This window comes from Gambusia affinis, linkage group LG23 (assembly GCF_019740435.1).
Source record: "Gambusia affinis linkage group LG23, SWU_Gaff_1.0, whole genome shotgun sequence".
Lineage (NCBI taxonomy): Eukaryota > Metazoa > Chordata > Actinopteri > Cyprinodontiformes > Poeciliidae > Gambusia > Gambusia affinis.
This window is the reverse complement of record NC_057890.1, coordinates 7,477,611-7,487,451: the sequence shown is the minus strand read 5'-3', so window position 1 is coordinate 7,487,451 and position 9,841 is coordinate 7,477,611. Positions and strand designations below refer to the sequence as shown.

General features: G+C 39.9%; 1 long non-coding RNA gene across 1 annotated transcript in view; it reads left to right on the top strand.

Moving 5' to 3' along the window:
* Positions 1 to 1,598: 1,598 nt before the first annotated feature.
* Positions 1,599 to 9,841, top strand: part of LOC122826552 — a 53,487-nt gene continuing 45,244 nt past the window's right edge. Inside the window, exon 1 of the long non-coding RNA XR_006369814.1 lies at positions 1,599 to 1,996. This is a non-coding gene — a long non-coding RNA (uncharacterized LOC122826552). The remainder of the gene's footprint in view (positions 1,997 to 9,841) is intronic.

Genomic DNA, 9,841 nt, shown 5'->3' with positions numbered 1-9,841 from the left:
GGGGTTGGAGTACAACATGCACCGGCATCAACTCTCTGCGCCTTGTCTTGATGCCCTTGAGCGGTAATTGGTCGAATCCCCACAGAATCTGACTTGAGGGCACAGAAATCCACAGCTTCCCAATCAGCCAGCTGTCAGTCATTCTGCCAACTAAACTAAAGCCGGGGATAACTAACGGGCTGAGATTGGAATTTAGAGTTAGTGAGACATAAATCTTCCCGACAAGTTTGTGCTCGGAGAGAAAATGCTCTTTTAGGCAGGGATATCACCAAGTTGGATGACAGGGATGCTGCCAACATGGTGGTTTCTGCGAAAGCCCAACATCTAATTTGCCTTTCACAGAATGAGAGAATGTGTTGTTGATTTTTTTTTTTTTTCCTTTTCTGTGCTGCATGTCTAAAAGTGACACAAGGAAGCGAATAAAAGCCCTGAGTAGCAAGATGTGAGCAAATAAACTTAAAAAAAACATCACATTAGGATGAAAATATATCTTATTAGCGCATTGGAGATACATACATCCTGAATAATTTCATTTCTTTTCTCTGTGTTCAAAGTTTTCCTTGAGCACAACAACACAAGAAGAGCCCTGTGGAAAAGAATTGGTCCCCTGCGACTCCACACTGGATCCCCATAACCCTCAGCCTCCTCCCTGAAGTTTCATTTTAATCATGGCTCTAAATCTGCGCCGGGTCCAGGGGCAGCCGACCCCGCTTCCTGACCTTCCTGCTGGGGGAAGGGCAGGCTGCATCCCAGCTGCCGGGGAAATCGATAGAGAATTAGATGATTCACACGTCATTCCGCCGCCGCTCGTTGATCACGCTGGAAGCAAGGCGGCTGACTGTAATCCCATTCAGTGGTGATTAATGCCGCAAAATGATGATCTGTAACAACCCAATTCGTCACCCTCCTCTGGGGTACATTCCCCGCTTCTTCAAAAATAATACAATTGTATCTGCAGAATATACTGGATGGTTTGTAGAGTTATGTCTCGGAAACAAGCAGAATCGGGGAGGAGAACACAAACACACAAAATCAGAAAATAACAGATTAAGCTTGAGGTTTTAATGGTCCTGTTTTGAGCACAAAATATTCACGGCCTGGTACACTGCCTTGGAAAAATATCCATTTCTTTATTGGTTAGGATTTCATGTTTTGTCTAAATAAGATCAAGTTTAACCAGTTGCTTCAGAAGCAGCCAGGAGGTCTGTGGATACTCTGGAGCAGCTGCAGAGATCAGAAACTCAGGTGAGAGAGTCTAGAGAAGCTACTGAAAGTAAACTTTTTGAACTATAAATGCAATTTGACTTACAGGTTGATGCCCAGGCTTGTCATTATCAGCATACTTGTTACAGTACCGCCATGAGGAAGTATATTGTGAAGAGAAAAAAAGAACAATGAAACATAAATAAATAAGAAAATTATTTTTTAAAATTTGTTGTACTTAGTAAGCTTATTTTTACTTTACTTTATTTGCTAGTGTTTATTATTTGTTGTTTCCTCTTTTCTATTCTCGGTATCATGTAGGTTTTTTTTCTTAAAAGGACTAATGACTACTGATTGGTATTGAGTTGTTTCTTCAGTCAGACGTTTTTGTTTATATTGTGCCTTTAAATGTTTTTATGATCACTTACTTGTTTTTTCTCTACTGACTGCCTGGAAGCAAGAAGCCTAGTGGATAAGAAGTCCGTATTGTTAAGTGCAAAGATAAAAAAATAAATCCTCAAGGCTGAGATACAACGTATGCTCTTACGGAGCTCGAATTTCCTGAAGCAGTAAATGCACCGCGTGAGAAGTGCGACGCCTTCAGCTTCACCTGTGGAGTTTGTTTGGCGCAGAAACACGGAATATGACTTCGGAAGGAATACAGGAAACTAAGATTTGAAGAATTTTGTTTTTTATTTATTTAAAAAATGTAACTAATTTCAAAATGGACACCAGCTGGAGCGGTTTGGGACAACAGATGATTCGCGCCGTTTCCAGGAGTTTTGAAGCTCAGGTAAGCCGTGTCATTGTTAGCTCTTGTTTGCTAAAACTGCTCGACTGTTTCCAAACAAAATTAACAAACTTTAAAGTTCACCTTTACTTTAAAGCCGATATATACTCCGTAAGAGGATGAATTAGTAATAGAAATAGGAGGTGTGTCAGTTCTTGACTTTTGCTTTCCTTTTGCTAGCTCTCAACTATATCTCTGAAGCAGCAAAAATGAACCATTGTGATGTAACAAGAACCTACAAAGTTCTCTCTTTTTTTTGTCTTTTTAGAGTCTTTTCTGTCTGTTTTCAAGCCAGAGTGGAGTGTTTCATGTCTTTGAATAGGCCATTCCTATCTCTACTGGCCTGTTTACAACTAATGGCCAGAGTCTCTTCAGGATTTTATGTTGGGCAGCAGAGTTTATGGTTACAACAATAGCAAGTCGTTGTGGTAGCAAAGCAGCCAGAAACCATTTTGGGCTTCATGTCTGTCTAGCTTTGTGATGATAACCCTAAATTGTGCTACACATTTTGGAAAAACATCTACTTCTGTCCACAGAATCCATTTTTTTCTTCTGTTTTGCAAGTTGTCTTGGGGGGGGAAAAAAACCAATAAATGATCTTCTATGGTCAGAGAATATGTAGCTAGACAATACAAACTCATTAAAATGCATTTGATCTTGAACACTCAAATACATTTGTAATGTTTCAAATACTTTTGGATGAACCTTTTCACCCTCTAAAAGAAGGGTTATTTTGCTGCTGCTGAATTGGCACTGTGGGCTCAAGGTTTAGTTAATTGATGGCTCTAAATGCTTGAGCCTCAGAGTGAAAGCGGTAAAATCTGAAGCAGTTGGACGTTTTGGAGATATAAACTGCATACTCCTGGGTGAAAGTTTGCTAACTTCTTTAGTGCTTCAGCTTGTTGATATGAACTCCCTGGTTGTAGTAATCAGTGATGATTATGAGCTAATAAGGTGGTTGAGAAGGACGCTGATTACATGTATCTACAGAGGCGATAACGGCTGATAACAGCCTTTTAATGAGATTATTTCAGTGTCAAGGTGACTTTTATGAAGTTACTATGAGGATGGACAAGACATACAAATATGACCACCACCTGCTAATTATAAGCAGCTACTTATACAGCAATAATTTCATATTTTAGACTTTAAGAAAAACAAAAAAAGTTGCCTTTGGAGTTGTGCGATGCTTTACAGCACCATTATTGTCTGTTTCGAAATATTTAAAGTGAACTGATGATTGTGAATAAGCTGTATGTGGTGTCTCATGCTTCTGTTTTGACCATAAATCAAATTAAAATGGTCTGATGCATACAAAGTTTATGCAACTTGCTTACAACTTGGAGTTTGTAAAATAAATTAAAATAACTTTTCTTTTCCATTGCTGTTCCAGTCACAACAAATCTGGATTAATTCTGCACTAAAGATGTTGAGAGTTATCCACTGCAGGTAAGATATTAACTGCTTAACGCCTTTTTACCAGAATCCCACCTCATAAAATGAGGATTATCTCTTTAAGCTTGACTTCTAGATTGCTTTCCAACAGAAGGCTGGTTTTACATTTTACATGAGATATTGGATGTCCAGCTGGCATAATATTTTTCCTCTTTGTGTTTGCTGACGAATTTGATATTTTATTAATTTGGGTTGTTGAATAGAATAGGCAGTGTTCCCATAGGATGGAGTGTATGAGAATAAAAGCATTTATGAGGACAGTATAAATAGTTTTTTAGAACTTGTACTGAAGACAGTCTCGTTACCTTATTGCCCAATCTGAACATTTTAAAGATATTAACTTTGTACTTTGATTCCCTTTTATACACTTTCATTAATAGTCTGTGTTCCAGTAGACCAGATGTGTCATACATTTCCTTTCAGTGACGTCGTAACAAGAAAAGTTAGTGATTCAAAGTTGTTTAGATTAATGATCGAGTGATAAATTTGGAAAACATTTATTAAACATCCATCAATAAGACTGATGGCCTAACCGACAGAAAGACCCACACTGCATAGTCTTACTGATGGGTTAGTTAAAACACTAAAGGAGAGTTGCTTATAATGCCCCCTGAATGTTGTGCATAATGTTATCGCGGCATTCAACGAGGTTTATCCCGTCTTCCCAGCTTCATGCAGCAAACCCATGCTGAGCACCGCTCGCATTAAAATTCAGCTTGATCAACTCTCCGATAATTCATTTCTGCTCTGGTGGGAGCATCGTCACAGAGCACAAGTGGCCGTCTAGTTATTTGATGAGCACCATAATTATTTTAGCCATATGCCAAGGCTTTCCACAGCACCTGATCCAGCGCAGACACCAGCCAGGGATGGACCTGAGCCCAGCGCGCTGTTTGCTGCTGACAAACCGTCCTTATTGACATTTTCTGTATTCGCTGTTTGCTTCTTTATCTCTCACTGTTTTCTTTAATCCTTCTCAACTTGGCTCTTCCATCCGCGCCCACCCCACAGACCCCCACCCTAACTTGCGATTTTTTTATTTTTTTTCTCACCCTCAACCCCCACCCCGCTCACTTGATTATGTCGAGCCAGACGGGGAAAGTGTCACTATGGAAACAGGGGCAGAGGCAGTGTCTGTGGAAGCAAAGGAGGGGGAGAAAGAAATGAAGGAGAAAGAATGGGAGCTGGCCGGTGCAGAGGAATCCAGGGGTGGTCATCTGCTGCAGAGCTGCTTTTCTCTATTATTTAAAGAAAATAATAGCAACAAATTTGTTATTCAGGAGGAAGTGGAAACTACAGGTGCCCCACTGGGTGGTGTGTTATTATGCACTGCGCCTTGCTGTGCTATAAGTGCTTCTTTTGTTTCTGTAGGTGAAGCTGCACCCTCTCCAGCAGTTGTTTGCACAATCGACACACTGTCTTCTAGATCTTTACAGACTCTGAAATTCCTTAAACCCTGGAAGTTTAGTTATTTAAATCTTGCTTTGTTTGAGATCCTTTAAAACAGAATTTCTACATAAACATTACAATGATATTTGCCTAACTTCATTTAGGCACAAAATCTCAGTTTTCTTACCTTGGAGGGGAAGAACTTGGATTTAAGAGAATCTGGTAACAATCAACACACTTTAAATCAGAGGTTGTGTTTGACTTTTACACAGTTTATCATTTTGACAGGCATGGGCAAAAATATCCCACAATTTTTAAAATGATGATAATGCATTCAATACTCAACAGAGAATCCTCTGTCCACAGATGAATACATGTAATATTTTTACACTGTGGTCAAAACCACTGACTGTGGTCACAATAACTAAATGTAAACAATAAAATTAAGCAGTTGAATAATTCACCTGCTGTGCACTGAGTGCAGAGTCTCACAACTTCCTCCTGGCCCACATGCTCCTGAATTTTGCACCTGGTTATGCATAATGAAATGTCTCAGGGAGGCTTGCTTCACAAGCTGGTGTCATGAGGTTTTGGACTTTCTTCAACATTTCTTCAAGTTGTCAGATGTCTGCAGGACTCTCTGAATGAGGGATTTCCTGATCTTCCAAACACCTGATTCAGTTGGAAGAAAATCCTTCAGCATGCGCTCCTGTACATCCATCTGTGACCCTTAAGGCCCAAAACACACCGGATCCAATTTTAGTGTGTTTTGAGCCTAACCCTTCGATGCTCTGTCAGCTCCCGGTTAGTGATATGTTTTGAGTTTTTGTTGTTGTTGATTGATTTTAGATACCTCCGCAATGTACTCTGTTCTTTAAAGATGAAAATCTGCATCAAGTGGTTAAGGGTTTACATTGTTATCTGCCAAAATTACGGATGGCCTTCATATTTTTCTGCCACAGTTTTTAAAAAACGGTCAAAGATGGAAATTATTTGGTGCTTTAGACTGCAGAGATGGCTTAGTGAAACTTTTTGGCGTTATCTCCATCCGTGGAATTTAATATTCATTCTTTGATTTTTCTGTGTTGACTTGTAAGATTTTGTGTTTTCTTCTTTAACTGAAGTTCATGATTCATTTTAGGTCGGTAACCTCTCATTGAATGTTTTTTTTTATTATTATTATTTACCAAAGATATTTCCAAAACTGCTAAAATCATCTTTGCTATAAGTGACAGAAACGTGCAATCTTCTTTCAACCAGCTGAATAGCAGTGTGCAGCAACAGGTTTGGGAAGCGTCTCTCAGAAAAAAGGACTTTAAACTGTAGGCGTGTCGTACCGACAAACGTTAGTGATTTTGAAACTGCAGTGTTGGACAACAAAGGAGAAAATTAAAATCACTAATTATATTCTTTAGAAATACCCAGAGTGAGGAAAATCATCAAAATCTCACATTTTGGTGAAGTATCTTTGATCAGTGTGCTTTGAAACCACTGAAATAAAAGATCAAATATACTTACATTAGCAGCAGTAGAAGAAGGAGCGGTAATTCCAGACTATTTTGTCACAATCAAGTTTGAGGAGAGAGAAAAGAGATTGGAGGGAGCAGGTTAGAAAAAAGGGGAGGAGTAGAAGAGGAGGGCAGACGAGGGGGAGGGAAGGAGTGAGGTATGATAGTGAGAGGGGCTGAGACAGTAGCAGAACGAGCCAGAGAAGAGAAGGAGCAACTCTCCTCCCAACTCTTCCTGCCGGGGAAGACGCAGAGAGAAGGTGGCAGTCCCGCTTCAGCTGTCCTGAAGTGAAACCCAGTCACTACGAGGTATGTTACCTCTTCAATTATGTTCTAGTGCCTCCTGTTACCTCCCCCTGCCCTCCTTTATGAAGGCTGTGGTGCTGAGTGTTAAACGGCGTGTTTGCAAAGATCCTGCCGAGTTTAAAGCTTTTCCAGTAGCAGGTGTCTCTCTCTTTCTCTCTTTCTGTGTGCATGAGTGAATAGATGGATAAAAATGGGTTCCCATTTGTTCTGCTGAGAAACTCTTTCCTTGACATTTACGGAAAGGTAACATTGCCTGCAGTCAAAGTCCTTGTCATCACACTGTGACTTGTTGTGACAAGAGTTGATCTGTTCACAAACTTGCGCTATAGGTTTTTGGGGGTTTTTTCATCATTTTTTTCCCCCCACATTTGTACTGTCAAATAACTAACATAGAACTCCAACTATACTAGAAAAGCACAATTAACGTTCACCTTTTTCTAAATTAATGTTTTCGATACGTCATTTTTATATTTTTGCTAAAGGAGAGTGTCCAGAAAAACCAGGCTTTGTCTAATGAACTCTTTGCTAACAGGCTGCTTCTCCGACCCTGGCGTCAGAGTATCTGTCAGCAGCTCTCTTCATTAGTGCCATTAAGGGCAGTTTAATGTTATAACACACACACTGGTCGTATTGATCGGGAAACCTGTTCCCAAGGGGGCCGTAGCCGAGACAAGCTCGCACTCCATTTCTAACTGTTTTACTCTCAGTAGATCCCAATTCAGAGAGAGAGTAGCGAGTGTTAAAGTGCAGGGATTGTCTTTGTGCACATGTCATGATGTCATACTAACTGGACTGTTTGCTTTCTAGCTGCACTGCAGACAATTATTTAACAATGCAGCGCGGACGAGTTTGGCAAAAACTAAGTTGAGACAAATTTGGTGCTTTGAGCTGCACCGTATGTTGAGCTGCAAAAGGCTACTTGGATGAAAATGTCAGTTGTTAAATATTTCCACATGCGGTCACATCCTACATCGCAGCAATGTGTTTGACCAGTTGCGTGGTATTTCCTTGCCATGGATTTCAGTGCCTGAGAAGTTCAGGGATGGTGGGGTTTGGTGTTGTTTGTTTTCCCCATTGATGATTAAAGAGAAATGTGTTGAGCCCAGACATGCTCATTGCAATATTCCTCAGATATTTCCTCGCATGTTTTCCTAATGTGATGCAGCCCTTTGTTTTTGCGATGCGACTGATTCTTTGAAAGGCAGCAGGTATTGTACCAAAACTGTTTGTTTTCTATGTTATTTCTGTAATGGTCGACGTGTTGAAGGACATTTTACAGACCAAATCAGGGTTAGTGCTTCAAAAAATCTCATTACTCAAATTTATTCCATTATTTCGACTAATGTGGGTTTGTTTGTAGTCTCGGCAAATAAGTATGTAAATTAGCAGAATTCTAAGTCCCACTACTGAAAACACCAGTTTCTTGTTTATGCTTTCTGCATAATGTAGTGACTTGGCATCGCCACCTGTTAGGGGGGAAAGGATTTCATTTGTAATTTCCATCCAGTAACATTTTCCTCACACTAATCGGTTTTGGGTTGCTTTGCACCTGGGCAGGATAATGCAGAGATCATTCTACTGCCAGTAGTAAATACATTATTGAAATTAACTGCACAAAAGTGACAAAAGATATTGTTTCTGGCACGGCGGGTTCTTGCATGAATGCTGCTCTGGTCAGCTCAACCATTTATGATACAAGAATCCAGATTTTGTGCCATCTCACAAAGCAAATCCATAATCTATCTAGAATCATTCATTCTGGGTTTTACTTGTCCATATGTTGAGATAAAGTTTGCCTTGCATTAAAGTTGTCCCAATTCCAGAAAAGTATTTTTTAAAAAGGCCCTTGGTTTGGATTTTTAAAGAACAAAAGTTTCATAAATCTCTCAAACTGTAAAAAAAAAAAAAAAAATGTTGTGTGAAATAATCCAGTTCAGATTTGGTCAGCCCACACTTTAAATTAGGGAGAATAAAATCTACAGGATTCTTGTAAGAACTTGTTAAATGGCTCTCAAGTTCAGATCAGACCTTGGCAGCATAATCAGTTGGCGGTGTTGTCGACTCATAAAAATTTATGAAAAACTTTCCTTCCTATTCATGATTTTGTGCTGCCCCCTGTAGAAAAGCATCCTGGACGCAGAGCCAATTTGCTCAAATCAAAAACAGCTTAATGATAAACCAAAGCCTAATAAAATTAAATGTAGTTCCCAGTTTGAGGCAAGCACCTAGCAGATTCATTGCACATTAACTACCCTCAGCTAAGCTAATGAATTCCCTCCCTGTAAACTGTTTATTGCATTACATGCCACAAACTGGCAGAGTGGGACGACCCAGGCTGAAGCGAAGTACAGTAGATGCATGTATTCATGTGCCTGCAGCTGTGTATGTGTGGATCTGCGTATGGAACGGCAGAGAAAGTATATGGAGATCAATGCAAGCAGATGTTCTCTCTGCACTTCAAACGCTCGCTCTGTTGTTGGCGCCGCAACGCTCCGACAGGCCTTGCGCAAGGGGGATCAAAGGCTAATGAGACAGCCATCGCACAAACGCACCCGGCAGACCCATGAATATTGATACGGCACTGGAGAAAGAGAGATGGAGGCGAGAGGATTTCTTCGCTCGCTGAGCTGCAGATTAAAGAAGGCAAGGGCAGGAGGGGGTGCAACTGCGTGTCAGAAGGACTTTGGGGTTGAAAGAGCAGCAGGGTATATGGTCAAATGGCGCACAGGTTCATGACAGGGCTCAGACTGGTAAAAGCTGAATTTAAAATGTCAGCTTGACTCCATTTTATCTTTAATTTATTAGTCAGTCGGAGATAGAACTGATCCCGACAACAAGAACTCACTATTTTTGAGTTAAAAAAATGTAGAAAGAAATCTCAATTTACTCAGAATTAATGCTCTATTAATAAACCTGCAACATGATTTTTCTCACATGAAAAGGAAAAAAACGGAATAGATGAGTGAAATGTAAGACATTTATTTTAAAAAATGTGGAAATTGGTATCTTTTGAATATGAAACTCTCTATGCTGTTAAGGCAAAAAGAAAATCACACATTAAAACAGAAATGTTAAACCAGGAAAATGTCATGGATCCAGCAGGGATGTTCTGATTCCTTAACCACCAGACTGCAGACATCCATTTTGTTTTTATACATTGTTCTGTATGATTGTCTTAAGTTGACATGTC